The 25,441-nt window shown below is 49.3% G+C and overlaps 15 non-coding genes across 15 annotated transcripts; 9 read left to right on the top strand and 6 right to left on the bottom strand.

Moving 5' to 3' along the window:
* Nucleotides 1–503: 503 nt before the first annotated feature.
* On the bottom strand, nucleotides 504–576 carry Trnav-uac. Its single transcript has one exon. It is a non-coding gene; the product is annotated as a tRNA-Val (tRNA).
* Nucleotides 577–811: 235 nt separating this feature from the next.
* Trnap-cgg lies at nucleotides 812–883 on the top strand. The gene has a single exon. It is a non-coding gene; the product is annotated as a tRNA-Pro (tRNA).
* Nucleotides 884–8,395: 7,512 nt separating this feature from the next.
* Trnav-uac lies at nucleotides 8,396–8,468 on the bottom strand. The gene has a single exon. It is a non-coding gene; the product is annotated as a tRNA-Val (tRNA).
* Nucleotides 8,469–8,703: 235 nt separating this feature from the next.
* Nucleotides 8,704–8,775, top strand: Trnap-cgg. The gene has a single exon. It is a non-coding gene; the product is annotated as a tRNA-Pro (tRNA).
* Nucleotides 8,776–10,414: 1,639 nt separating this feature from the next.
* Trnat-ugu lies at nucleotides 10,415–10,486 on the top strand. Its single transcript has one exon. It is a non-coding gene; the product is annotated as a tRNA-Thr (tRNA).
* Nucleotides 10,487–11,087: 601 nt separating this feature from the next.
* On the bottom strand, nucleotides 11,088–11,160 carry Trnav-uac. The gene has a single exon. It is a non-coding gene; the product is annotated as a tRNA-Val (tRNA).
* A 235-nt stretch (nucleotides 11,161–11,395) lies between these two features.
* Trnap-cgg lies at nucleotides 11,396–11,467 on the top strand. Its single transcript has one exon. It is a non-coding gene; the product is annotated as a tRNA-Pro (tRNA).
* Nucleotides 11,468–13,107: 1,640 nt separating this feature from the next.
* On the top strand, nucleotides 13,108–13,179 carry Trnat-ugu. Its single transcript has one exon. It is a non-coding gene; the product is annotated as a tRNA-Thr (tRNA).
* A 601-nt stretch (nucleotides 13,180–13,780) lies between these two features.
* Nucleotides 13,781–13,853, bottom strand: Trnav-uac. Its single transcript has one exon. It is a non-coding gene; the product is annotated as a tRNA-Val (tRNA).
* Nucleotides 13,854–14,088: 235 nt separating this feature from the next.
* Trnap-cgg lies at nucleotides 14,089–14,160 on the top strand. The gene has a single exon. It is a non-coding gene; the product is annotated as a tRNA-Pro (tRNA).
* A 7,513-nt stretch (nucleotides 14,161–21,673) lies between these two features.
* Nucleotides 21,674–21,746, bottom strand: Trnav-uac. The gene has a single exon. It is a non-coding gene; the product is annotated as a tRNA-Val (tRNA).
* Nucleotides 21,747–21,981: 235 nt separating this feature from the next.
* Nucleotides 21,982–22,053, top strand: Trnap-cgg. The gene has a single exon. It is a non-coding gene; the product is annotated as a tRNA-Pro (tRNA).
* A 1,640-nt stretch (nucleotides 22,054–23,693) lies between these two features.
* Nucleotides 23,694–23,765, top strand: Trnat-ugu. The gene has a single exon. It is a non-coding gene; the product is annotated as a tRNA-Thr (tRNA).
* A 601-nt stretch (nucleotides 23,766–24,366) lies between these two features.
* Nucleotides 24,367–24,439, bottom strand: Trnav-uac. The gene has a single exon. It is a non-coding gene; the product is annotated as a tRNA-Val (tRNA).
* A 235-nt stretch (nucleotides 24,440–24,674) lies between these two features.
* Trnap-cgg lies at nucleotides 24,675–24,746 on the top strand. Its single transcript has one exon. It is a non-coding gene; the product is annotated as a tRNA-Pro (tRNA).
* Nucleotides 24,747–25,441: the final 695 nt, after the last annotated feature.

Below are 25,441 nucleotides of genomic sequence, written 5' to 3'. Positions count from 1 at the left end.
AATGCGGCACCAGTAAAGTACGTAGGTGGAATTCGATAGAAACGCAGACGGTAATTTTGCATGCAACGGAAAACAAGGTTGTCTTTGCGGAATATGTGCACCGTGAGTGGAGATTCAGCTTAATTGTGCGACAGTCTACCCTCATCTTACTAGCGACGGCAACAACCAAGGGGTGGCATGTAAGATTGAGCGTGGCTAAGAGTTTCTCATTATTAGTTAGCATCACACTTTGACAGAGCTGTGACAAGGCGAGCAGGGTGAGCTCAGGAAAGCCAGTAGCAAGCGCACTTGAAGTAGCCCTGAAGAACCGGATTATAAATTTTGCCAGCCATAATGGAGCTAGGGGCGTTCTCAGTTACCAAATACCGGTGCAATAAGAGAGCAACAGTATTTGACAGTAAAATGACGCCCTATCCGTCTAGCATACGACATTGCTTGTCTCTGCATACGCGGACGTGAGGTCATCTCGGAAATGAAATCCGAAATATAGATTAAAATTGTTGTGTTCCCGCCCGGGATCGAACCGGGGACCTTCTGCGTGTAAAGCAGACGTGATAACCGCTACACCACGGAAACGACGGTCGTTTTCATGTACCACCCGGAGACTCGTAATAGCAACAGTTTGTCTTCTGTGTTAGCAAGGGCATCGGCTACGAGCTCCCTCCGATTCGTGAAGTTCCTATAGTAAAAGACGTCGATAAAAACAATCCAACCGCGACAGACAGGGAGAACGCTGGCTGAGCTGCAGCCCTACATGGTGAGACCATCAAAGGTGGCGTCATTCACATGCAGTGCGTTTTCGGAACGAATAGGCTCGTTGGTCTAGGGGTATGATTCCTGCTTCGGGTGCAGGAGGTCCCGGGTTCAAATCCCGGACGAGCCCTTGCGTTTTGTACAACGGTGTGGCAACAAATCGCATGGCGGCGGCTGTTTCGCGCATTTCCAGGCCTCCAAGTCAGCGCTAAAATCCGACAACCAGTTCTGAAACCGTTTCATGTTTCATTTGAGCCATGTGCACCCTGCTGATGGAACGTTTGATTTAAATGGTCACAGTAGAGATCGTAGCAAGTGTCTTGCTGAGTGCGACGAAAACGGCTTTCCGCCCGCAATCCAACCGGGGACCTTCTGCGTGTTAGGCACGGCGCCTGGGCTCGGCGGCAGCTGCTGCTCTTTCTGTCCTTACGAGATACCGTCGATTCGCGCAGTCGTTATTGCAAAAGATGTCACTAAAGGCAATCGCTTCGTTAGCGGCACGGTGCCTGGGCTCGGCGGCAGCTCTACATGGAGGCACCAGCAGCCCAGCCAGGCCGCCGCCGGCACCGGCGCGCCACAGCGCAAGGAGCCGGCGGCCGCCCTGGAATGCCCCCTGTCGTTGCATATTCCACCCGCCTTATATCCTCTCCATGTCTGACTCACTACCCTAAATGACACTGCAGTCTACGTGCTTATTACTACCGCTTTTGGAAGAACCAAGGCGCAGCATTCTAGTGTCGAACCGGTATTGCAAATTTGGATTAAGCAAAATTTTATTGTGTGGTCGAGCGACAGCCTCATCTCGCTCTTCCTACATGATCGCCTCTTGTGCGGAATAATTCCTAGCGCGCCGATGGCTTCAGAGTTGGTCTTCTCGAACTTTTGCTTTCGCACTGCATTCCGCAATCTTTTCGTTATGAGTTGTGTGCTTCGGTTTCCCGACTTTCTTGTGTTTAGTGCGTTTGGCTTCTCTTAACCCCTAGCCACCGCTTGCCGAAATTTCCACACTGTCGTCCGTCGATCTGCAGAGCTCGATGAAGGCATCGCGGCCGTTCCTGAGCTCGTGGAACGGCCGAATCTGTAGTTGTTTCCAGATCTCTCCCACACAACGGCCTCCCAGAAGCTTGGATTACAGAAGTACGCCACTACTCCCAGCCGGAGATTCACGTTTGAAAGCAGAATGACATGAGCTACACGCAGCTCCGATTTTTTTTTTTTTTTTGTGTCTGACCTACTTTGAAAGACTTTTTAGTCGATTTACTTACTACTATCGCTGTTGGAAACCAGGTGATAACCACACAGTATTCTAGAGACGATGAGGTAATGAAAATTTAGAATAAGTAAAACAGTATCATAAGAAGTTGTGCGGTGGAGCAGCACATGCAATTCACGCTTCCTAGATAATCGTTACTGCATAGAATAATTCTGTTGTCTGCGGCGTCTTCAGTATCCGTCTTCTGGAAATTTTGCTTGCAGTATATCGTGCAATCTTTTCGTTATGAGTTGGTGCTTGGTTTCCCGATGTTCTTTTGTTTAGTGCATTCGCCTTCTCTTAACCCTGAGAAACCACATACCGAAACTGAGGCACTGCCGGCTGATCATAAGCAGTGCTCGATGAAGTTATTTCGCTTTCTGTTCGTTGCCTTTAATATTCTTCTCATCAGTGGTGAGTGCTGCCTGCAGAAAGCGTTTATCTTGCGAATTCACGTGAAAGTTTGTGTTCCCTGTGAGGTCCAATACTTGGGATTAACTTAACTGCTCCAGACAGGTGGCTCGTTGGTCTAGGGGTAAGTTCCGCTTTAGACGCCGTGCAGTGTGGACGTGCCTAGTCTTCCGCTCCGCCGTAGCGTTACGTATAGTGGACTATCGTTTTTGTTTACGTGTTGTGTTGCAACTTCTGTGAGTGTTTCTCCGTCGTTGTTTCGTACCTTGTGTTACTTTCTGTCCTTATTTCAGTGTTTTTTGTGTAGCGGTTTCGACCGCATATTTTGAAAATGTCGTCCCAGGTTATTCCTCGTCAGGCTACAGTTAGTTTTGCTTTTGACAAGTCAACCCGCCATGTGCAACCTAGTTCTCTTGAGATTCATGATTGGTTGGTAGATACCTTTGGTGTTCATTCGGATCAGGTGCACACTGCTTATTTTGATACCGAACTGTATGTTTTCTTTGTTAAGTTTATGGACCCACTCCAGGTTGATAAAATTCTTTCTAAATATGGTCATCAAGTTCTCTTTCGGCATCGGGATGATTCTGTAAGTACCGTGCTGCTTTCCAATGCTTCCATCACGTATACCAATGTTCGTGTTTACAACCTTCCACCGGAGGTGGATAATGTCTATCTTAAGGAGGGTCTACAGAAGTATGGTGATGTAAAGAGCATTCGCCTTGAACGCTGGTCAAGCCAACATCGCCTGCAATGTTACAGTGGTATTCGTTCAGTCGAAATGCACGTTAAGCAGAATATTCCATCTCACCTGCAGATCGGTGGATATCGTGTCCATGTAACATATAGTGGTCAGGTGGGCACCTGTTTTTTGTGCAATGAAAGTGGTCACGTGCGTACCGACTGTCCGCGGAGAGTTTTTGTTTTAAAAAATTCTCTCGAACAGCGTCGCAAGTTAACGGTCGCTGACCTCGTTGCAGGTGGTTCTGCTCTTGGTGTAGCACAGTCCAGTGGTAGTAGCGCCCCTCCACAGGTTTTGCGCACCCCTGATACAGAATTTCCTCCTTTGCGTGCTAAATCTGATGTTGTTCCGTCTGTCCCTCAGGTGGGTGTGCCACTTTTGAATAATAAGAGGCGTCGCCCACACGATGGAAATAGTACGGATGAGGATCTCCCTGAGATGCCCCAGTCCGAGCGACCGGCATCCTCCGAGCCACTGTGTACTGTAGCTGCTCCCTGCCCTCCTGAGGTAGCGGTTCCGGTGGCGGCTGCTGGCGCCCCTCCGGCCTCCGACGCAGCTTCTCTCGAGTCGGGTCGTCGGTCGGGCCTGTTGGCGCCGTCTTCCGAACCGACTTCGATGTCACAACAAGTGGAGCCGCGACAACTTCCTGCTTCGCTGCCCCATACTTCTGCCAGCGGAGCTGCTCCGCTTCCTTCCAACTCTGCGGCCTCGGACCTTCCTGCTCACGTTTCGCCTCCGTGCAGTCCATGTTTGCCGGAAGCTAGTGCAGGTGTTGACCATTCCGTTTTGTCGGATGTTTCCCCCGCGACCCCGGATCCCGCATGTGGACCGGCGCGGGTGGTGTCGGATACAGAACTTGACCCTCCTACGTCACCGGCGGCTGAAGTTTCCTTGCCCGTCAGCCGACGCAAGTTACGCGTTCAGCCGAACGTTAATGCTGTTCGTAAAAAACCGAAACGTAAGGGATCCGCGGAACGGGGTAGCAGTCCCCCTCCCTCGGATGCCTCAGTCACCCCTGCTATGGACTGTGACGCTGGTGCGTCGGTGTAGGTGATTTGTTTTCTCGCTTTTCTCTCTATGGTTCAAGCATACACCTTTCTTACCTTAAATGTTAACCGTATTGAGTCCGACGTTCGCATTGCCTCTTTGCGGCAGTTTATTTACGACGCCTGTGCGGACGTAGTGTTTTTGCAGGAAGTGTTGTTTTCTGATCTCTCTCTACCTGGATTTCAAACTGTTTTTAATGTCGCGCCGGAATATTCAACAGGAACTGCTCTTTTCTTTCGAGAGGGCATTCCTATTACTGACATTGAATTCCTTGACTCTGGCCGTGGGATTGGTTGTCGTCTTTTTGATCTGCGCCTCGTTGTTTTGTATGCCCCCTCTGGTTCGGGTCACACTGTGGCTCGATCGCGCTTTTATAAAGAAGAGCTTATTTATCTTTTGCGCCAGAGTCCTCGGAGTCTCCTGCTCGGAGGCGATTTTAATTGTGTTTTACGCCCTGCAGACCAGTCCCCCAATTTTAATTATTGCCGTGATTTACATGACTTAGTTCGTACGATGCATCTGCGTGATGTTTGGGAACACAAATATCCAACCCTGGTGAAATATACGTTTTTTACCGCGTCCTCATGCAGTAGACTCGACAGATTCTATTTATCTGATTTTTTATGTGATAAAATTCTTTCTGTCGATGTTATTCCTACTAGTTTTTCTGACCATTGTGCTTTTACTGCAACTGTAAATCTTAGTCGCCAACCTGCAAAACTTTATCGTTCCCAGTGGATGTTAAATGTTTCCCACCTTGCCGACAGTGCTATGGATGATGTTATAAGTGGCGTGTGGGAGCGATGTCTTCGCTCTGTCCCGCGATACCCCTCCTTGCTGGTTTGGTGGACTGCGTTTGCCAAGCCCAAGATTCGTCAGACTTTGATTTTCTACTGTGCTGCTAGGACGCGTGATTTTAAGAACACGTATGAATATTACTACTCTGTCCTGCGTGAACTATATGACGCGGCGGGTACCTCTCCACTGCGGATCCATGATGTTCGTCGTATTAAAGCCAAGCTCTTGAGCCTTAAACGACGACAGATGGATGGTCTGCGAGTTAAGTCGAAACCTCACTCTCTTGTTGAAGGCGAACTGACATCCTTGTACCACCTGCTACGGCATCAGACTCGTCGTCGTCGCTCCTTCATCTCTTCTCTTACGGTGGATGATGGGCGACAGCTTAGTGCACAGGAGGAAATGGTTCGTGCTCTTCATCAGTATTACACTAGTCTCTATTCTGCCGATGATTCTGGTGAGTCTCTTTCGGATGATGTCTTTGGGGATCTAACTGCGACGATCGCGCCTGACGCGAACGGCGAATTTCTCCGGGAGTTCCAGGTAGATGATGTTTTCGATTTTATTGCTCGCTCTCCGTCCAGTAAATCGCCGGGTCCAGACGGCCTGCCTAAAGAATTTTATCTCCGTTTTTGGCCTCTTTTGGGTGGCATTTTTACGCAGATTTTAAATGAGATTGTCAGAGGGATGGATGTGCCTGCCGATTTTAAAGTAGGGAAAATTGTTTTAATCCCGAAGTCCTCTGGTCGTTTATCTGCTGCCAATCTTCGTCCGCTCACATTGCTGAATTTTGACTATAAGACAGCTGCTAGAGCGCTCAATAGCCGGCTGTCTTCTCTGCTTCGGGGTGTGATTGGTGCACATCAATGTTGTTTTCATGATAGATCTATTCTGACACCAGTAGCCGAATATCGGGATGTTGTCTCGGTTGCGGCGGTTACAAACGTACATTGTGCCTTTGCCTTCCTTGATTTTTATAAGGCTTTTGATCACGTCAGTCATGTGTTTTTAGATCGTGTTTTAGGTACAATAGGTTTTAACGCTTCATCACGTGGTGTTCTTGGCAATTTGTACAGGGGAATAACAGCTCGGGTGTCAGTCAATGGGCAGCTGACGCCGCCCATTGCTATCCGCCGCGGAGTGCCTCAGGGTAGTCCGCTCTCTATGTCTTTATTCGTTTTGTCCCTGGAACCGCTGCTTCGGACTATTGCTCTCAAGCTTCAGGGTATGTCCCTCTCTGGTGGGAAGCTCTCGGTTAAGGCATATGCGGATGATGTCGTTGTTCTCCTCCGTCAACGAGATGATATCCCGTTGTTGAAAGGGGCAGTTGATGCATACTGTCGTGTCTCTGGAGCGCGTCTCAATCAGGGTAAATGTAAGTTCCTTGATATTCGAGGATTTCGCGATGCTGACGTCCCTTGGGCCACTTTTGTCGATCGCCATACGTCCTTGGGGATTATCATTGATCGGTGTCCTCTAAAAATGGCGGCTCTCAATTGGAAATCTGTCACCGAGAAGATACAGGGGGCTCTGATGGTCCATGAGCAGCGCTCTGCTACCATTTTGCAAAAAGTCAGAATTTTAGACACCTACGTCCTATGTAAAGCTTATTATGTTGCTCAGCTGTTCCCACTTCCCATGATGGTGGCGAAAAGGTTGCGCCAATTGTCTAGCAGGTTTATATGGAAGGGCCATCTATTCAAGTTACGTTACGAGGTAATGACGAAACCGCGTCTCTCCGGAGGCTTGGGCCTCTCTGACATTACTCGCAAGGCGTCTGCTTTGTACGTCCGCCGAACGACTCTAATTGTTACGCAAGAAGTGACTTCAATTACATCCAGGCTTTTTACTGTTGTGCGTCCGGCGAGCCTTGCTCCACCTGTCGATGTCGGACGCCTAAATTTTAAGTTGAAACACATTCGGGAATTTTACATTGCGGTGAGTTACCTCGGTGACGTCTTCTTGCGGCGACCGGTGCCAACGACCAAGAGCTTGATTGCCCGCTGGGAGGGGCTGGCCAGTCCCAATCCAATAGAACTGGCGTCTCCATCCGTGTCCTGGAGGAACGTCTGGAAGAACGTTAGTCTGCCGATCCACTCTATGGCCGTGGCGTCCACGTGGTATAGGGTAATAAATAATTTGGTTCCCACCAATGTACGACTGCACCGTATTGGTCTTTCTGACACGGACACCTGTACTCGGTGTGGTCTCCTGGATACCCTTGAACATCGATTCACCTGCTGTGGGCACCTTGCTAATTGGCGTTGGCTCGGGAAACAACTCGCTTTTGTCACTAGGTCTGCTGAGGCCGCTTATACTATTGACATCATCGTCCGGCCCGATTCTTCCTTTTTTCCGCGGACGAAGCTCCATACCGTCATGTGGTTGATTGGCCATTTCGTACATTTTGTCAACAGTTGTCATGAAGAGGATGGACACCTAGCGTTTCGGCAGTACATGCTTACTGCTTACTGGCAGCGCTTGCGATTGCCAGGCCTCCGAGATGATTTTGCCAATATGCTTAGCCTGACATTTGAAAGAGAGGGTGTTGGCTAAGGTCACCTGTGTGAGCCATTTTCTTTTATACTGTTTCTGAATTTGCCGCCTTTATGTATGTTTCTTCTCTACACCAGGACGGAAGTTTTCGTGTTTTAACCTTTATTTCAGTAAGCAGTCTACATTATATAGTCATGTTTTAGGATTTTAGTTTCAGTAAAAAAAAAAAAAAAAAAAGGGGTATGATTCCTGCTTTGTGTGCAGGAGGTCCCGGGTTCAAATCCCGGACGAGCCGTGCCATTTTGACCGTGCTGAAGAGTAGGTGGAACTCAGTCCCGGTTGCAGCTCCTCAATGAAGAGTAGACGCCTGTTATAGCACGTGGATATAACAAGAATGCGGCACCAGTAAAGTACGTAGGTGGAATTCGATAGAAACGCAGACGGTAATTTTGCATGCAACGGAAAACAAGGTTGTCTTTGCGGAATATGTGCACCGTGAGTGGAGATTCAGCTTAATTGTGCGACAGTCTACCCTCATCTTACTAGCGACGGCAACAACCAAGGGGTGGCATGTAAGATTGAGCGTGGCTAAGAGTTTCTCATTATTAGTTAGCATCACACTTTGACAGAGCTGTGACAAGGCGAGCAGGGTGAGCTCAGGAAAGCCAGTAGCAAGCGCACTTGAAGTAGCCCTGAAGAACCGGATTATAAATTTTGCCAGCCATAATGGAGCTAGGGGCGTTCTCAGTTACCAAATACCGGTGCAATAAGAGAGCAACAGTATTTGACAGTAAAATGACGCCCTATCCGTCTAGCATACGACATTGCTTGTCTCTGCATACGCGGACGTGAGGTCATCTCGGAAATGAAATCCGAAATATAGATTAAAATTGTTGTGTTCCCGCCCGGGATCGAACCGGGGACCTTCTGCGTGTAAAGCAGACGTGATAACCGCTACACCACGGAAACGACGGTCGTTTTCATGTACCACCCGGAGACTCGTAATAGCAACAGTTTGTCTTCTGTGTTAGCAAGGGCATCGGCTACGAGCTCCCTCCGATTCGTGAAGTTCCTATAGTAAAAGACGTCGATAAAAACAATCCAACCGCGACAGACAGGGAGAACGCTGGCTGAGCTGCAGCCCTACATGGTGAGACCATCAAAGGTGGCGTCATTCACATGCAGTGCGTTTTCGGAACGAATAGGCTCGTTGGTCTAGGGGTATGATTCCTGCTTCGGGTGCAGGAGGTCCCGGGTTCAAATCCCGGACGAGCCCTTGCGTTTTGTACAACGGTGTGGCAACAAATCGCATGGCGGCGGCTGTTTCGCGCATTTCCAGGCCTCCAAGTCAGCGCTAAAATCCGACAACCAGTTCTGAAACCGTTTCATGTTTCATTTGAGCCATGTGCACCCTGCTGATGGAACGTTTGATTTAAATGGTCACAGTAGAGATCGTAGCAAGTGTCTTGCTGAGTGCGACGAAAACGGCTTTCCGCCCGCAATCCAACCGGGGACCTTCTGCGTGTTAGGCACGGCGCCTGGGCTCGGCGGCAGCTGCTGCTCTTTCTGTCCTTACGAGATACCGTCGATTCGCGCAGTCGTTATTGCAAAAGATGTCACTAAAGGCAATCGCTTCGTTAGCGGCACGGTGCCTGGGCTCGGCGGCAGCTCTACATGGAGGCACCAGCAGCCCAGCCAGGCCGCCGCCGGCACCGGCGCGCCACAGCGCAAGGAGCCGGCGGCCGCCCTGGAATGCCCCCTGTCGTTGCATATTCCACCCGCCTTATATCCTCTCCATGTCTGACTCACTACCCTAAATGACACTGCAGTCTACGTGCTTATTACTACCGCTTTTGGAAGAACCAAGGCGCAGCATTCTAGTGTCGAACCGGTATTGCAAATTTGGATTAAGCAAAATTTTATTGTGTGGTCGAGCGACAGCCTCATCTCGCTCTTCCTACATGATCGCCTCTTGTGCGGAATAATTCCTAGCGCGCCGATGGCTTCAGAGTTGGTCTTCTCGAACTTTTGCTTTCGCACTGCATTCCGCAATCTTTTCGTTATGAGTTGTGTGCTTCGGTTTCCCGACTTTCTTGTGTTTAGTGCGTTTGGCTTCTCTTAACCCCTAGCCACCGCTTGCCGAAATTTCCACACTGTCGTCCGTCGATCTGCAGAGCTCGATGAAGGCATCGCGGCCGTTCCTGAGCTCGTGGAACGGCCGAATCTGTAGTTGTTTCCAGATCTCTCCCACACAACGGCCTCCCAGAAGCTTGGATTACAGAAGTACGCCACTACTCCCAGCCGGAGATTCACGTTTGAAAGCAGAATGACATGAGCTACACGCAGCTCCGATTTTTTTTTTTTTTTGTGTCTGACCTACTTTGAAAGACTTTTTAGTCGATTTACTTACTACTATCGCTGTTGGAAACCAGGTGATAACCACACAGTATTCTAGAGACGATGAGGTAATGAAAATTTAGAATAAGTAAAACAGTATCATAAGAAGTTGTGCGGTGGAGCAGCACATGCAATTCACGCTTCCTAGATAATCGTTACTGCATAGAATAATTCTGTTGTCTGCGGCGTCTTCAGTATCCGTCTTCTGGAAATTTTGCTTGCAGTATATCGTGCAATCTTTTCGTTATGAGTTGGTGCTTGGTTTCCCGATGTTCTTTTGTTTAGTGCATTCGCCTTCTCTTAACCCTGAGAAACCACATACCGAAACTGAGGCACTGCCGGCTGATCATAAGCAGTGCTCGATGAAGTTATTTCGCTTTCTGTTCGTTGCCTTTAATATTCTTCTCATCAGTGGTGAGTGCTGCCTGCAGAAAGCGTTTATCTTGCGAATTCACGTGAAAGTTTGTGTTCCCTGTGAGGTCCAATACTTGGGATTAACTTAACTGCTCCAGACAGGTGGCTCGTTGGTCTAGGGGTATGATTCCTGCTTTGTGTGCAGGAGGTCCCGGGTTCAAATCCCGGACGAGCCGTGCCATTTTGACCGTGCTGAAGAGTAGGTGGAACTCAGTCCCGGTTGCAGCTCCTCAATGAAGAGTAGACGCCTGTTATAGCACGTGGATATAACAAGAATGCGGCACCAGTAAAGTACGTAGGTGGAATTCGATAGAAACGCAGACGGTAATTTTGCATGCAACGGAAAACAAGGTTGTCTTTGCGGAATATGTGCACCGTGAGTGGAGATTCAGCTTAATTGTGCGACAGTCTACCCTCATCTTACTAGCGACGGCAACAACCAAGGGGTGGCATGTAAGATTGAGCGTGGCTAAGAGTTTCTCATTATTAGTTAGCATCACACTTTGACAGAGCTGTGACAAGGCGAGCAGGGTGAGCTCAGGAAAGCCAGTAGCAAGCGCACTTGAAGTAGCCCTGAAGAACCGGATTATAAATTTTGCCAGCCATAATGGAGCTAGGGGCGTTCTCAGTTACCAAATACCGGTGCAATAAGAGAGCAACAGTATTTGACAGTAAAATGACGCCCTATCCGTCTAGCATACGACATTGCTTGTCTCTGCATACGCGGACGTGAGGTCATCTCGGAAATGAAATCCGAAATATAGATTAAAATTGTTGTGTTCCCGCCCGGGATCGAACCGGGGACCTTCTGCGTGTAAAGCAGACGTGATAACCGCTACACCACGGAAACGACGGTCGTTTTCATGTACCACCCGGAGACTCGTAATAGCAACAGTTTGTCTTCTGTGTTAGCAAGGGCATCGGCTACGAGCTCCCTCCGATTCGTGAAGTTCCTATAGTAAAAGACGTCGATAAAAACAATCCAACCGCGACAGACAGGGAGAACGCTGGCTGAGCTGCAGCCCTACATGGTGAGACCATCAAAGGTGGCGTCATTCACATGCAGTGCGTTTTCGGAACGAATAGGCTCGTTGGTCTAGGGGTATGATTCCTGCTTCGGGTGCAGGAGGTCCCGGGTTCAAATCCCGGACGAGCCCTTGCGTTTTGTACAACGGTGTGGCAACAAATCGCATGGCGGCGGCTGTTTCGCGCATTTCCAGGCCTCCAAGTCAGCGCTAAAATCCGACAACCAGTTCTGAAACCGTTTCATGTTTCATTTGAGCCATGTGCACCCTGCTGATGGAACGTTTGATTTAAATGGTCACAGTAGAGATCGTAGCAAGTGTCTTGCTGAGTGCGACGAAAACGGCTTTCCGCCCGCAATCCAACCGGGGACCTTCTGCGTGTTAGGCACGGCGCCTGGGCTCGGCGGCAGCTGCTGCTCTTTCTGTCCTTACGAGATACCGTCGATTCGCGCAGTCGTTATTGCAAAAGATGTCACTAAAGGCAATCGCTTCGTTAGCGGCACGGTGCCTGGGCTCGGCGGCAGCTCTACATGGAGGCACCAGCAGCCCAGCCAGGCCGCCGCCGGCACCGGCGCGCCACAGCGCAAGGAGCCGGCGGCCGCCCTGGAATGCCCCCTGTCGTTGCATATTCCACCCGCCTTATATCCTCTCCATGTCTGACTCACTACCCTAAATGACACTGCAGTCTACGTGCTTATTACTACCGCTTTTGGAAGAACCAAGGCGCAGCATTCTAGTGTCGAACCGGTATTGCAAATTTGGATTAAGCAAAATTTTATTGTGTGGTCGAGCGACAGCCTCATCTCGCTCTTCCTACATGATCGCCTCTTGTGCGGAATAATTCCTAGCGCGCCGATGGCTTCAGAGTTGGTCTTCTCGAACTTTTGCTTTCGCACTGCATTCCGCAATCTTTTCGTTATGAGTTGTGTGCTTCGGTTTCCCGACTTTCTTGTGTTTAGTGCGTTTGGCTTCTCTTAACCCCTAGCCACCGCTTGCCGAAATTTCCACACTGTCGTCCGTCGATCTGCAGAGCTCGATGAAGGCATCGCGGCCGTTCCTGAGCTCGTGGAACGGCCGAATCTGTAGTTGTTTCCAGATCTCTCCCACACAACGGCCTCCCAGAAGCTTGGATTACAGAAGTACGCCACTACTCCCAGCCGGAGATTCACGTTTGAAAGCAGAATGACATGAGCTACACGCAGCTCCGATTTTTTTTTTTTTTTTGTGTCTGACCTACTTTGAAAGACTTTTTAGTCGATTTACTTACTACTATCGCTGTTGGAAACCAGGTGATAACCACACAGTATTCTAGAGACGATGAGGTAATGAAAATTTAGAATAAGTAAAACAGTATCATAAGAAGTTGTGCGGTGGAGCAGCACATGCAATTCACGCTTCCTAGATAATCGTTACTGCATAGAATAATTCTGTTGTCTGCGGCGTCTTCAGTATCCGTCTTCTGGAAATTTTGCTTGCAGTATATCGTGCAATCTTTTCGTTATGAGTTGGTGCTTGGTTTCCCGATGTTCTTTTGTTTAGTGCATTCGCCTTCTCTTAACCCTGAGAAACCACATACCGAAACTGAGGCACTGCCGGCTGATCATAAGCAGTGCTCGATGAAGTTATTTCGCTTTCTGTTCGTTGCCTTTAATATTCTTCTCATCAGTGGTGAGTGCTGCCTGCAGAAAGCGTTTATCTTGCGAATTCACGTGAAAGTTTGTGTTCCCTGTGAGGTCCAATACTTGGGATTAACTTAACTGCTCCAGACAGGTGGCTCGTTGGTCTAGGGGTATGATTCCTGCTTTGTGTGCAGGAGGTCCCGGGTTCAAATCCCGGACGAGCCGTGCCATTTTGACCGTGCTGAAGAGTAGGTGGAACTCAGTCCCGGTTGCAGCTCCTCAATGAAGAGTAGACGCCTGTTATAGCACGTGGATATAACAAGAATGCGGCACCAGTAAAGTACGTAGGTGGAATTCGATAGAAACGCAGACGGTAATTTTGCATGCAACGGAAAACAAGGTTGTCTTTGCGGAATATGTGCACCGTGAGTGGAGATTCAGCTTAATTGTGCGACAGTCTACCCTCATCTTACTAGCGACGGCAACAACCAAGGGGTGGCATGTAAGATTGAGCGTGGCTAAGAGTTTCTCATTATTAGTTAGCATCACACTTTGACAGAGCTGTGACAAGGCGAGCAGGGTGAGCTCAGGAAAGCCAGTAGCAAGCGCACTTGAAGTAGCCCTGAAGAACCGGATTATAAATTTTGCCAGCCATAATGGAGCTAGGGGCGTTCTCAGTTACCAAATACCGGTGCAATAAGAGAGCAACAGTATTTGACAGTAAAATGACGCCCTATCCGTCTAGCATACGACATTGCTTGTCTCTGCATACGCGGACGTGAGGTCATCTCGGAAATGAAATCTGAAATATAGATTAAAATTGTTGTGTTCCCGCCCGGGATCGAACCGGGGACCTTCTGCGTGTAAAGCAGACGTGATAACCGCTACACCACGGAAACGACGGTCGTTTTCATGTACCACCCGGAGACTCGTAATAGCAACAGTTTGTCTTCTGTGTTAGCAAGGGCATCGGCTACGAGCTCCCTCCGATTCGTGAAGTTCCTATAGTAAAAGACGTCGATAAAAACAATCCAACCGCGACAGACAGGGAGAACGCTGGCTGAGCTGCAGCCCTACATGGTGAGACCATCAAAGGTGGCGTCATTCACATGCAGTGCGTTTTCGGAACGAATAGGCTCGTTGGTCTAGGGGTATGATTCCTGCTTCGGGTGCAGGAGGTCCCGGGTTCAAATCCCGGACGAGCCCTTGCGTTTTGTACAACGGTGTGGCAACAAATCGCATGGCGGCGGCTGTTTCGCGCATTTCCAGGCCTCCAAGTCAGCGCTAAAATCCGACAACCAGTTCTGAAACCGTTTCATGTTTCATTTGAGCCATGTGCACCCTGCTGATGGAACGTTTGATTTAAATGGTCACAGTAGAGATCGTAGCAAGTGTCTTGCTGAGTGCGACGAAAACGGCTTTCCGCCCGCAATCCAACCGGGGACCTTCTGCGTGTTAGGCACGGCGCCTGGGCTCGGCGGCAGCTGCTGCTCTTTCTGTCCTTACGAGATACCGTCGATTCGCGCAGTCGTTATTGCAAAAGATGTCACTAAAGGCAATCGCTTCGTTAGCGGCACGGTGCCTGGGCTCGGCGGCAGCTCTACATGGAGGCACCAGCAGCCCAGCCAGGCCGCCGCCGGCACCGGCGCGCCACAGCGCAAGGAGCCGGCGGCCGCCCTGGAATGCCCCCTGTCGTTGCATATTCCACCCGCCTTATATCCTCTCCATGTCTGACTCACTACCCTAAATGACACTGCAGTCTACGTGCTTATTACTACCGCTTTTGGAAGAACCAAGGCGCAGCATTCTAGTGTCGAACCGGTATTGCAAATTTGGATTAAGCAAAATTTTATTGTGTGGTCGAGCGACAGCCTCATCTCGCTCTTCCTACATGATCGCCTCTTGTGCGGAATAATTCCTAGCGCGCCGATGGCTTCAGAGTTGGTCTTCTCGAACTTTTGCTTTCGCACTGCATTCCGCAATCTTTTCGTTATGAGTTGTGTGCTTCGGTTTCCCGACTTTCTTGTGTTTAGTGCGTTTGGCTTCTCTTAACCCCTAGCCACCGCTTGCCGAAATTTCCACACTGTCGTCCGTCGATCTGCAGAGCTCGATGAAGGCATCGCGGCCGTTCCTGAGCTCGTGGAACGGCCGAATCTGTAGTTGTTTCCAGATCTCTCCCACACAACGGCCTCCCAGAAGCTTGGATTACAGAAGTACGCCACTACTCCCAGCCGGAGATTCACGTTTGAAAGCAGAATGACATGAGCTACACGCAGCTCCGATTTTTTTTTTTTTTTTGTGTCTGACCTACTTTGAAAGACTTTTTAGTCGATTTACTTACTACTATCGCTGTTGGAAACCAGGTGATAACCACACAGTATTCTAGAGACGATGAGGTAATGAAAATTTAGAATAAGTAAAACAGTATCATAAGAAGTTGTGCGGTGGAGCAGCACATGCAATTCACGCTTCCTAGATAATCGTTACTGCATAGAATAATTCTGTTGTCTGCGGCGTCTTCAGTATCCGTCTTCTGGAAATTTTGCTTGCAGTATATCGTGCAATCTTTTCGTTATGAGTTGGTGCTTGGTTTCCCGATGTTCTTTTGTTTAGTGCATTCGCCTTCTCTTAACCCTGAGAAACCACATACCGAAACTGAGGCACTGCCGGCTGATCATAAGCAGTGCTCGATGAAGTTATTTCGCTTTCTGTTCGTTGCCTTTAATATTCTTCTCATCAGTGGTGAGTGCTGCCTGCAGAAAGCGTTTATCTTGCGAATTCACGTGAAAGTTTGTGTTCCCTGTGAGGTCCAATACTTGGGATTAACTTAACTGCTCCAGACAGGTGGCTCGTTGGTCTAGGGGTAAGTTCCGCTTTAGACGCCGTGCAGTGTGGACGTGCCTAGTCTTCCGCTCCGCCGTAGCGTTACGTATAGTGGACTATCGTTTTTGTTTACGTGTTGTGTTGCAACTTCTGTGAGTGTTTCTCCGTCGTTGTTTCGTACCTTGTGTTACTTTCTGTCCTTATTTCAGTGTTTTTTGTGTAGCGGTTTCGACCGCATATTTTGAAAATGTCGTCCCAGGTTATTCCTCGTCAGGCTACAGTTAGTTTTGCTTTTGACAAGTCAACCCGCCATGTGCAACCTAGTTCTCTTGAGATTCATGATTGGTTGGTAGATACCTTTGGTGTTCATTCGGATCAGGTGCACACTGCTTATTTTGATACCGAACTGTATGTTTTCTTTGTTAAGTTTATGGACCCACTCCAGGTTGATAAAATTCTTTCTAAATATGGTCATCAAGTTCTCTTTCGGCATCGGGATGATTCTGTAAGTACCGTGCTGCTTTCCAATGCTTCCATCACGTATACCAATGTTCGTGTTTACAACCTTCCACCGGAGGTGGATAATGTCTATCTTAAGGAGGGTCTACAGAAGTATGGTGATGTAAAGAGCATTCGCCTTGAACGCTGGTCAAGCCAACATCGCCTGCAATGTTACAGTGGTATTCGTTCAGTCGAAATGCACGTTAAGCAGAATATTCCATCTCACCTGCAGATCGGTGGATATCGTGTCCATGTAACATATAGTGGTCAGGTGGGCACCTGTTTTTTGTGCAATGAAAGTGGTCACGTGCGTACCGACTGTCCGCGGAGAGTTTTTGTTTTAAAAAATTCTCTCGAACAGCGTCGCAAGTTAACGGTCGCTGACCTCGTTGCAGGTGGTTCTGCTCTTGGTGTAGCACAGTCCAGTGGTAGTAGCGCCCCTCCACAGGTTTTGCGCACCCCTGATACAGAATTTCCTCCTTTGCGTGCTAAATCTGATGTTGTTCCGTCTGTCCCTCAGGTGGGTGTGCCACTTTTGAATAATAAGAGGCGTCGCCCACACGATGGAAATAGTACGGATGAGGATCTCCCTGAGATGCCCCAGTCCGAGCGACCGGCATCCTCCGAGCCACTGTGTACTGTAGCTGCTCCCTGCCCTCCTGAGGTAGCGGTTCCGGTGGCGGCTGCTGGCGCCCCTCCGGCCTCCGACGCAGCTTCTCTCGAGTCGGGTCGTCGGTCGGGCCTGTTGGCGCCGTCTTCCGAACCGACTTCGATGTCACAACAAGTGGAGCCGCGACAACTTCCTGCTTCGCTGCCCCATACTTCTGCCAGCGGAGCTGCTCCGCTTCCTTCCAACTCTGCGGCCTCGGACCTTCCTGCTCACGTTTCGCCTCCGTGCAGTCCATGTTTGCCGGAAGCTAGTGCAGGTGTTGACCATTCCGTTTTGTCGGATGTTTCCCCCGCGACCCCGGATCCCGCATGTGGACCGGCGCGGGTGGTGTCGGATACAGAACTTGACCCTCCTACGTCACCGGCGGCTGAAGTTTCCTTGCCCGTCAGCCGACGCAAGTTACGCGTTCAGCCGAACGTTAATGCTGTTCGTAAAAAACCGAAACGTAAGGGATCCGCGGAACGGGGTAGCAGTCCCCCTCCCTCGGATGCCTCAGTCACCCCTGCTATGGACTGTGACGCTGGTGCGTCGGTGTAGGTGATTTGTTTTCTCGCTTTTCTCTCTATGGTTCAAGCATACACCTTTCTTACCTTAAATGTTAACCGTATTGAGTCCGACGTTCGCATTGCCTCTTTGCGGCAGTTTATTTACGACGCCTGTGCGGACGTAGTGTTTTTGCAGGAAGTGTTGTTTTCTGATCTCTCTCTACCTGGATTTCAAACTGTTTTTAATGTCGCGCCGGAATATTCAACAGGAACTGCTCTTTTCTTTCGAGAGGGCATTCCTATTACTGACATTGAATTCCTTGACTCTGGCCGTGGGATTGGTTGTCGTCTTTTTGATCTGCGCCTCGTTGTTTTGTATGCCCCCTCTGGTTCGGGTCACACTGTGGCTCGATCGCGCTTTTATAAAGAAGAGCTTATTTATCTTTTGCGCCAGAGTCCTCGGAGTCTCCTGCTCGGAGGCGATTTTAATTGTGTTTTACGCCCTGCAGACCAGTCCCCCAATTTTAATTATTGCCGTGATTTACATGACTTAGTTCGTACGATGCATCTGCGTGATGTTTGGGAACACAAATATCCAACCCTGGTGAAATATACGTTTTTTACCGCGTCCTCATGCAGTAGACTCGACAGATTCTATTTATCTGATTTTTTATGTGATAAAATTCTTTCTGTCGATGTTATTCCTACTAGTTTTTCTGACCATTGTGCTTTTACTGCAACTGTAAATCTTAGTCGCCAACCTGCAAAACTTTATCGTTCCCAGTGGATGTTAAATGTTTCCCACCTTGCCGACAGTGCTATGGATGATGTTATAAGTGGCGTGTGGGAGCGATGTCTTCGCTCTGTCCCGCGATACCCCTCCTTGCTGGTTTGGTGGACTGCGTTTGCCAAGCCCAAGATTCGTCAGACTTTGATTTTCTACTGTGCTGCTAGGACGCGTGATTTTAAGAACACGTATGAATATTACTACTCTGTCCTGCGTGAACTATATGACGCGGCGGGTACCTCTCCACTGCGGATCCATGATGTTCGTCGTATTAAAGCCAAGCTCTTGAGCCTTAAACGACGACAGATGGATGGTCTGCGAGTTAAGTCGAAACCTCACTCTCTTGTTGAAGGCGAACTGACATCCTTGTACCACCTGCTACGGCATCAGACTCGTCGTCGTCGCTCCTTCATCTCTTCTCTTACGGTGGATGATGGGCGACAGCTTAGTGCACAGGAGGAAATGGTTCGTGCTCTTCATCAGTATTACACTAGTCTCTATTCTGCCGATGATTCTGGTGAGTCTCTTTCGGATGATGTCTTTGGGGATCTAACTGCGACGATCGCGCCTGACGCGAACGGCGAATTTCTCCGGGAGTTCCAGGTAGATGATGTTTTCGATTTTATTGCTCGCTCTCCGTCCAGTAAATCGCCGGGTCCAGACGGCCTGCCTAAAGAATTTTATCTCCGTTTTTGGCCTCTTTTGGGTGGCATTTTTACGCAGATTTTAAATGAGATTGTCAGAGGGATGGATGTGCCTGCCGATTTTAAAGTAGGGAAAATTGTTTTAATCCCGAAGTCCTCTGGTCGTTTATCTGCTGCCAATCTTCGTCCGCTCACATTGCTGAATTTTGACTATAAGACAGCTGCTAGAGCGCTCAATAGCCGGCTGTCTTCTCTGCTTCGGGGTGTGATTGGTGCACATCAATGTTGTTTTCATGATAGATCTATTCTGACACCAGTAGCCGAATATCGGGATGTTGTCTCGGTTGCGGCGGTTACAAACGTACATTGTGCCTTTGCCTTCCTTGATTTTTATAAGGCTTTTGATCACGTCAGTCATGTGTTTTTAGATCGTGTTTTAGGTACAATAGGTTTTAACGCTTCATCACGTGGTGTTCTTGGCAATTTGTACAGGGGAATAACAGCTCGGGTGTCAGTCAATGGGCAGCTGACGCCGCCCATTGCTATCCGCCGCGGAGTGCCTCAGGGTAGTCCGCTCTCTATGTCTTTATTCGTTTTGTCCCTGGAACCGCTGCTTCGGACTATTGCTCTCAAGCTTCAGGGTATGTCCCTCTCTGGTGGGAAGCTCTCGGTTAAGGCATATGCGGATGATGTCGTTGTTCTCCTCCGTCAACGAGATGATATCCCGTTGTTGAAAGGGGCAGTTGATGCATACTGTCGTGTCTCTGGAGCGCGTCTCAATCAGGGTAAATGTAAGTTCCTTGATATTCGAGGATTTCGCGATGCTGACGTCCCTTGGGCCACTTTTGTCGATCGCCATACGTCCTTGGGGATTATCATTGATCGGTGTCCTCTAAAAATGGCGGCTCTCAATTGGAAATCTGTCACCGAGAAGATACAGGGGGCTCTGATGGTCCATGAGCAGCGCTCTGCTACCATTTTGCAAAAAGTCAGAATTTTAGACACCTACGTCCTATGTAAAGCTTATTATGTTGCTCAGCTGTTCCCACTTCCCATGATGGTGGCGAAAAGGTTGCGCCAATTGTCTAGCAGGTTTATATGGAAGGGCCATCTATTCAAGTTACGTTACGAGGTAATGACGAAACCGCGTCTCTCCGGAGGCTTGGGCCTCTCTGACATTACTCGCAAGGCGTCTGCTTTGTACGTCCGCCGAACGACTCTAATTGTTACGCAAGAAGTGACTTCAATTACATCCAGGCTTTTTACTGTTGTGCGTCCGGCGAGCCTTGCTCCACCTGTCGATGTCGGACGCCTAAATTTTAAGTTGAAACACATTCGGGAATTTTACATTGCGGTGAGTTACCTCGGTGAAGTCTTCTTGCGGCGACCGGTGCCAACGACCAAGAGCTTGATTGCCCGCTGGGAGGGGCTGGCCAGTCCCAATCCAATAGAACTGGCGTCTCCATCCGTGTCCTGGAGGAACGTCTGGAAGAACGTTAGTCTGCCGATCCACTCTATGGCCGTGGCGTCCACGTGGTATAGGGTAATAAATAATTTGGTTCCCACCAATGTACGACTGCACCGTATTGGTCTTTCTGACACGGACACCTGTACTCGGTGTGGTCTCCTGGATACCCTTGAACATCGATTCACCTGCTGTGGGCACCTTGCTAATTGGCGTTGGCTCGGGAAACAACTCGCTTTTGTCACTAGGTCTGCTGAGGCCGCTTATACTATTGACATCATCGTCCGGCCCGATTCTTCCTTTTTTCCGCGGACGAAGCTCCATACCGTCATGTGGTTGATTGGCCATTTCGTACATTTTGTCAACAGTTGTCATGAAGAGGATGGACACCTAGCGTTTCGGCAGTACATGCTTACTGCTTACTGGCAGCGCTTGCGATTGCCAGGCCTCCGAGATGATTTTGCCAATATGCTTAGCCTGACATTTGAAAGAGAGGGTGTTGGCTAAGGTCACCTGTGTGAGCCATTTTCTTTTATACTGTTTCTGAATTTGCCGCCTTTATGTATGTTTCTTCTCTACACCAGGACGGAAGTTTTCGTGTTTTAACCTTTATTTCAGTAAGCAGTCTACATTATATAGTCATGTTTTAGGATTTTAGTTTCAGTAAAAAAAAAAAAAAAAAAAAGGGGTATGATTCCTGCTTTGTGTGCAGGAGGTCCCGGGTTCAAATCCCGGACGAGCCGTGCCATTTTGACCGTGCTGAAGAGTAGGTGGAACTCAGTCCCGGTTGCAGCTCCTCAATGAAGAGTAGACGCCTGTTATAGCACGTGGATATAACAAGAATGCGGCACCAGTAAAGTACGTAGGTGGAATTCGATAGAAACGCAGACGGTAATTTTGCATGCAACGGAAAACAAGGTTGTCTTTGCGGAATATGTGCACCGTGAGTGGAGATTCAGCTTAATTGTGCGACAGTCTACCCTCATCTTACTAGCGACGGCAACAACCAAGGGGTGGCATGTAAGATTGAGCGTGGCTAAGAGTTTCTCATTATTAGTTAGCATCACACTTTGACAGAGCTGTGACAAGGCGAGCAGGGTGAGCTCAGGAAAGCCAGTAGCAAGCGCACTTGAAGTAGCCCTGAAGAACCGGATTATAAATTTTGCCAGCCATAATGGAGCTAGGGGCGTTCTCAGTTACCAAATACCGGTGCAATAAGAGAGCAACAGTATTTGACAGTAAAATGACGCCCTATCCGTCTAGCATACGACATTGCTTGTCTCTGCATACGCGGACGTGAGGTCATCTCGGAAATGAAATCCGAAATATAGATTAAAATTGTTGTGTTCCCGCCCGGGATCGAACCGGGGACCTTCTGCGTGTAAAGCAGACGTGATAACCGCTACACCACGGAAACGACGGTCGTTTTCATGTACCACCCGGAGACTCGTAATAGCAACAGTTTGTCTTCTGTGTTAGCAAGGGCATCGGCTACGAGCTCCCTCCGATTCGTGAAGTTCCTATAGTAAAAGACGTCGATAAAAACAATCCAACCGCGACAGACAGGGAGAACGCTGGCTGAGCTGCAGCCCTACATGGTGAGACCATCAAAGGTGGCGTCATTCACATGCAGTGCGTTTTCGGAACGAATAGGCTCGTTGGTCTAGGGGTATGATTCCTGCTTCGGGTGCAGGAGGTCCCGGGTTCAAATCCCGGACGAGCCCTTGCGTTTTGTACAACGGTGTGGCAACAAATCGCATGGCGGCGGCTGTTTCGCGCATTTCCAGGCCTCCAAGTCAGCGCTAAAATCCGACAACCAGTTCTGAAACCGTTTCATGTTTCATTTGAGCCATGTGCACCCTGCTGATGGAACGTTTGATTTAAATGGTCACAGTAGAGATCGTAGCAAGTGTCTTGCTGAGTGCGACGAAAACGGCTTTCCGCCCGCAATCCAACCGGGGACCTTCTGCGTGTTAGGCACGGCGCCTGGGCTCGGCGGCAGCTGCTGCTCTTTCTGTCCTTACGAGATACCGTCGATTCGCGCAGTCGTTATTGCAAAAGATGTCACTAAAGGCAATCGCTTCGTTAGCGGCACGGTGCCTGGGCTCGGCGGCAGCTGTACATGGAGGCACCAGCAGCCCAGCCAGGCCGCCGCCGGCACCGGCGCGCCACAGCGCAAGGAGCCGGCGGCCGCCCTGGAATGCCCCCTGTCGTTGCATATTCCACCCGCCTTATATCCTCTCCATGTCTGACTCACTACCCTAAATGACACTGCAGTCTACGTGCTTATTACTACCGCTTTTGGAAGAACCAAGGCGCAGCATTCTAGTGTCGAACCGGTATTGCAAATTTGGATTAAGCAAAATTTTATTGTGTGGTCGAGCGACAGCCTCATCTCGCTCTTCCTACATGATCGCCTCTTGTGCGGAATAATTCCTAGCGCGCCGATGGCTTCAGAGTTGGTCTTCTCGAACTTTTGCTTCCGCACTGCATTCCGCAATCTTTTCGTTATGAGTTGTGTGCTTCGGTTTCCCGACTTTCTTGTGTTTAGTGCGTTTGGCTTCTCTTAACCCCTAGCCACCGCTTGCCGAAATTTCCACACTGTCGTCCGTCGATCTGCAGAGCTCGATGAAGGCATCGCGGCCGTTCCTGAGCTCGTGGAACGGCCGAATCTGTAGTTGTTTCCAGATCTCTCCCACACAACGGCCTCCCAGAAGCTTGGATTACAGAAGTACGCCACTACTCCCAGCCGGAGATTCACGTTTGAAAGCAGAATGACATGAGCTACACGCAGCTCCGATTTTTTTTTTTTTTTTGTGTCTGACCTACTTTGAAAGACTTTTTAGTCGATTTACTTACTACTATCGCTGTTGGAAACCAGGTGATAACCACACAGTATTCTAGAGACGATGAGGTAATGAAAATTTAGAATAAGTAAAACAGTATCATAAGAAGTTGTGCGGTGGAGCAGCACATGCAATTCACGCTTCCTAGATAATCGTTACTGCATAGAATAATTCTGTTGTCTGCGGCGTCTTCAGTATCCGTCTTCTGGAAATTTTGCTTGCAGTATATCGTGCAATCTTTTCGTTATGAGTTGGTGCTTGGTTTCCCGATGTTCTTTTGTTTAGTGCATTCGCCTTCTCTTAACCCTGAGAAACCACATACCGAAACTGAGGCACTGCCGGCTGATCATAAGCAGTGCTCGATGAAGTTATTTCGCTTTCTGTTCGTTGCCTTTAATATTCTTCTCATCAGTGGTGAGTGCTGCCTGCAGAAAGCGTTTATCTTGCGAATTCACGTGAAAGTTTGTGTTCCCTGTGAGGTCCAATACTTGGGATTAACTTAACTGCTCCAGACAGGTGGCTCGTTGGTCTAGGGGTATGATTCCTGCTTTGTGTGCAGGAGGTCCCGGGTTCAAATCCCGGACGAGCCGTGCCATTTTGACCGTGCTGAAGAGTAGGTGGAACTCAGTCCCGGTTGCAGCTCCTCAATGAAGAGTAGACGCCTGTTATAGCACGTGGATATAACAAGAATGCGGCACCAGTAAAGTACGTAGGTGGAATTCGATAGAAACGCAGACGGTAATTTTGCATGCAACGGAAAACAAGGTTGTCTTTGCGGAATATGTGCACCGTGAGTGGAGATTCAGCTTAATTGTGCGACAGTCTACCCTCATCTTACTAGCGACGGCAACAACCAAGGGGTGGCATGTAAGATTGAGCGTGGCTAAGAGTTTCTCATTATTAGTTAGCATCACACTTTGACAGAGCTGTGACAAGGCGAGTAGGGTGAGCTCAGGAAAGCCAGTAGCAAGCGCACTTGAAGTAGCCCTGAAGAACCGGATTATAAATTTTGCCAGCCATAATGGAGCTAGGGGCGTTCTCAGTTACCAAATACCGGTGCAATAAGAGAGCAACAGTATTTGACAGTAAAATGACGCCCTATCCGTCTAGCATACGACATTGCTTGTCTCTGCATACGCGGACGTGAGGTCATCTCGGAAATGAAATCCGAAATATAGATTAAAATTGTTGTGTTCCCGCCCGGGATCGAACCGGGGACCTTCTGCGTGTAAAGCAGACGTGATAACCGCTACACCACGGAAACGACGGTCGTTTTCATGTACCACCCGGAGACTCGTAATAGCAACAGTTTGTCTTCTGTGTTAGCAAGGGCATCGGCTACGAGCTCCCTCCGATTCGTGAAGTTCCTATAGTAAAAGACGTCGATAAAAACAATCCAACCGCGACAGACAGGGAGAACGCTGGCTGAGCTGCAGCCCTACATGGTGAGACCATCAAAGGTGGCGTCATTCACATGCAGTGCGTTTTCGGAACGAATAGGCTCGTTGGTCTAGGGGTATGATTCCTGCTTCGGGTGCAGGAGGTCCCGGGTTCAAATCCCGGACGAGCCCTTGCGTTTTGTACAACGGTGTGGCAACAAATCGCATGGCGGCGGCTGTTTCGCGCATTTCCAGGCCTCCAAGTCAGCGCTAAAATCCGACAACCAGTTCTGAAACCGTTTCATGTTTCATTTGAGCCATGTGCACCCTGCTGATGGAACGTTTGATTTAAATGGTCACAGTAGAGATCGTAGCAAGTGTCTTGCTGAGTGCGACGAAAACGGCTTTCCGCCCGCAATCCAACCGGGGACCTTCTGCGTGTTAGGCACGGCGCCTGGGCTCGGCGGCAGCTGCTGCTCTTTCTGTCCTTACGAGATACCGTCGATTCGCGCAGTCGTTATTGCAAAAGATGTCACTAAAGGCAATCGCTTCGTTAGCGGCACGGTGCCTGGGCTCGGCGGCAGCTGTACATGGAGGCACCAGCAGCCCAGCCAGGCCGCCGCCGGCACCGGCGCGCCACAGCGCAAGGAGCCGGCGGCCGCCCTGGAATGCCCCCTGTCGTTGCATATTCCACCCGCCTTATATCCTCTCCATGTCTGACTCACTACCCTAAATGACACTGCAGTCTACGTGCTTATTACTACCGCTTTTGGAAGAACCAAGGCGCAGCATTCTAGTGTCGAACCGGTATTGCAAATTTGGATTAAGCAAAATTTTATTGTGTGGTCGAGCGACAGCCTCATCTCGCTCTTCCTACATGATCGCCT

Source organism: Schistocerca piceifrons, chromosome 2 (genome assembly GCF_021461385.2).
Source record: "Schistocerca piceifrons isolate TAMUIC-IGC-003096 chromosome 2, iqSchPice1.1, whole genome shotgun sequence".
NCBI lineage: Eukaryota > Metazoa > Arthropoda > Insecta > Orthoptera > Acrididae > Schistocerca > Schistocerca piceifrons.
Note: the sequence above shows the minus strand (reverse complement) of the source record. Positions and strands in the feature narration are given on the sequence as shown.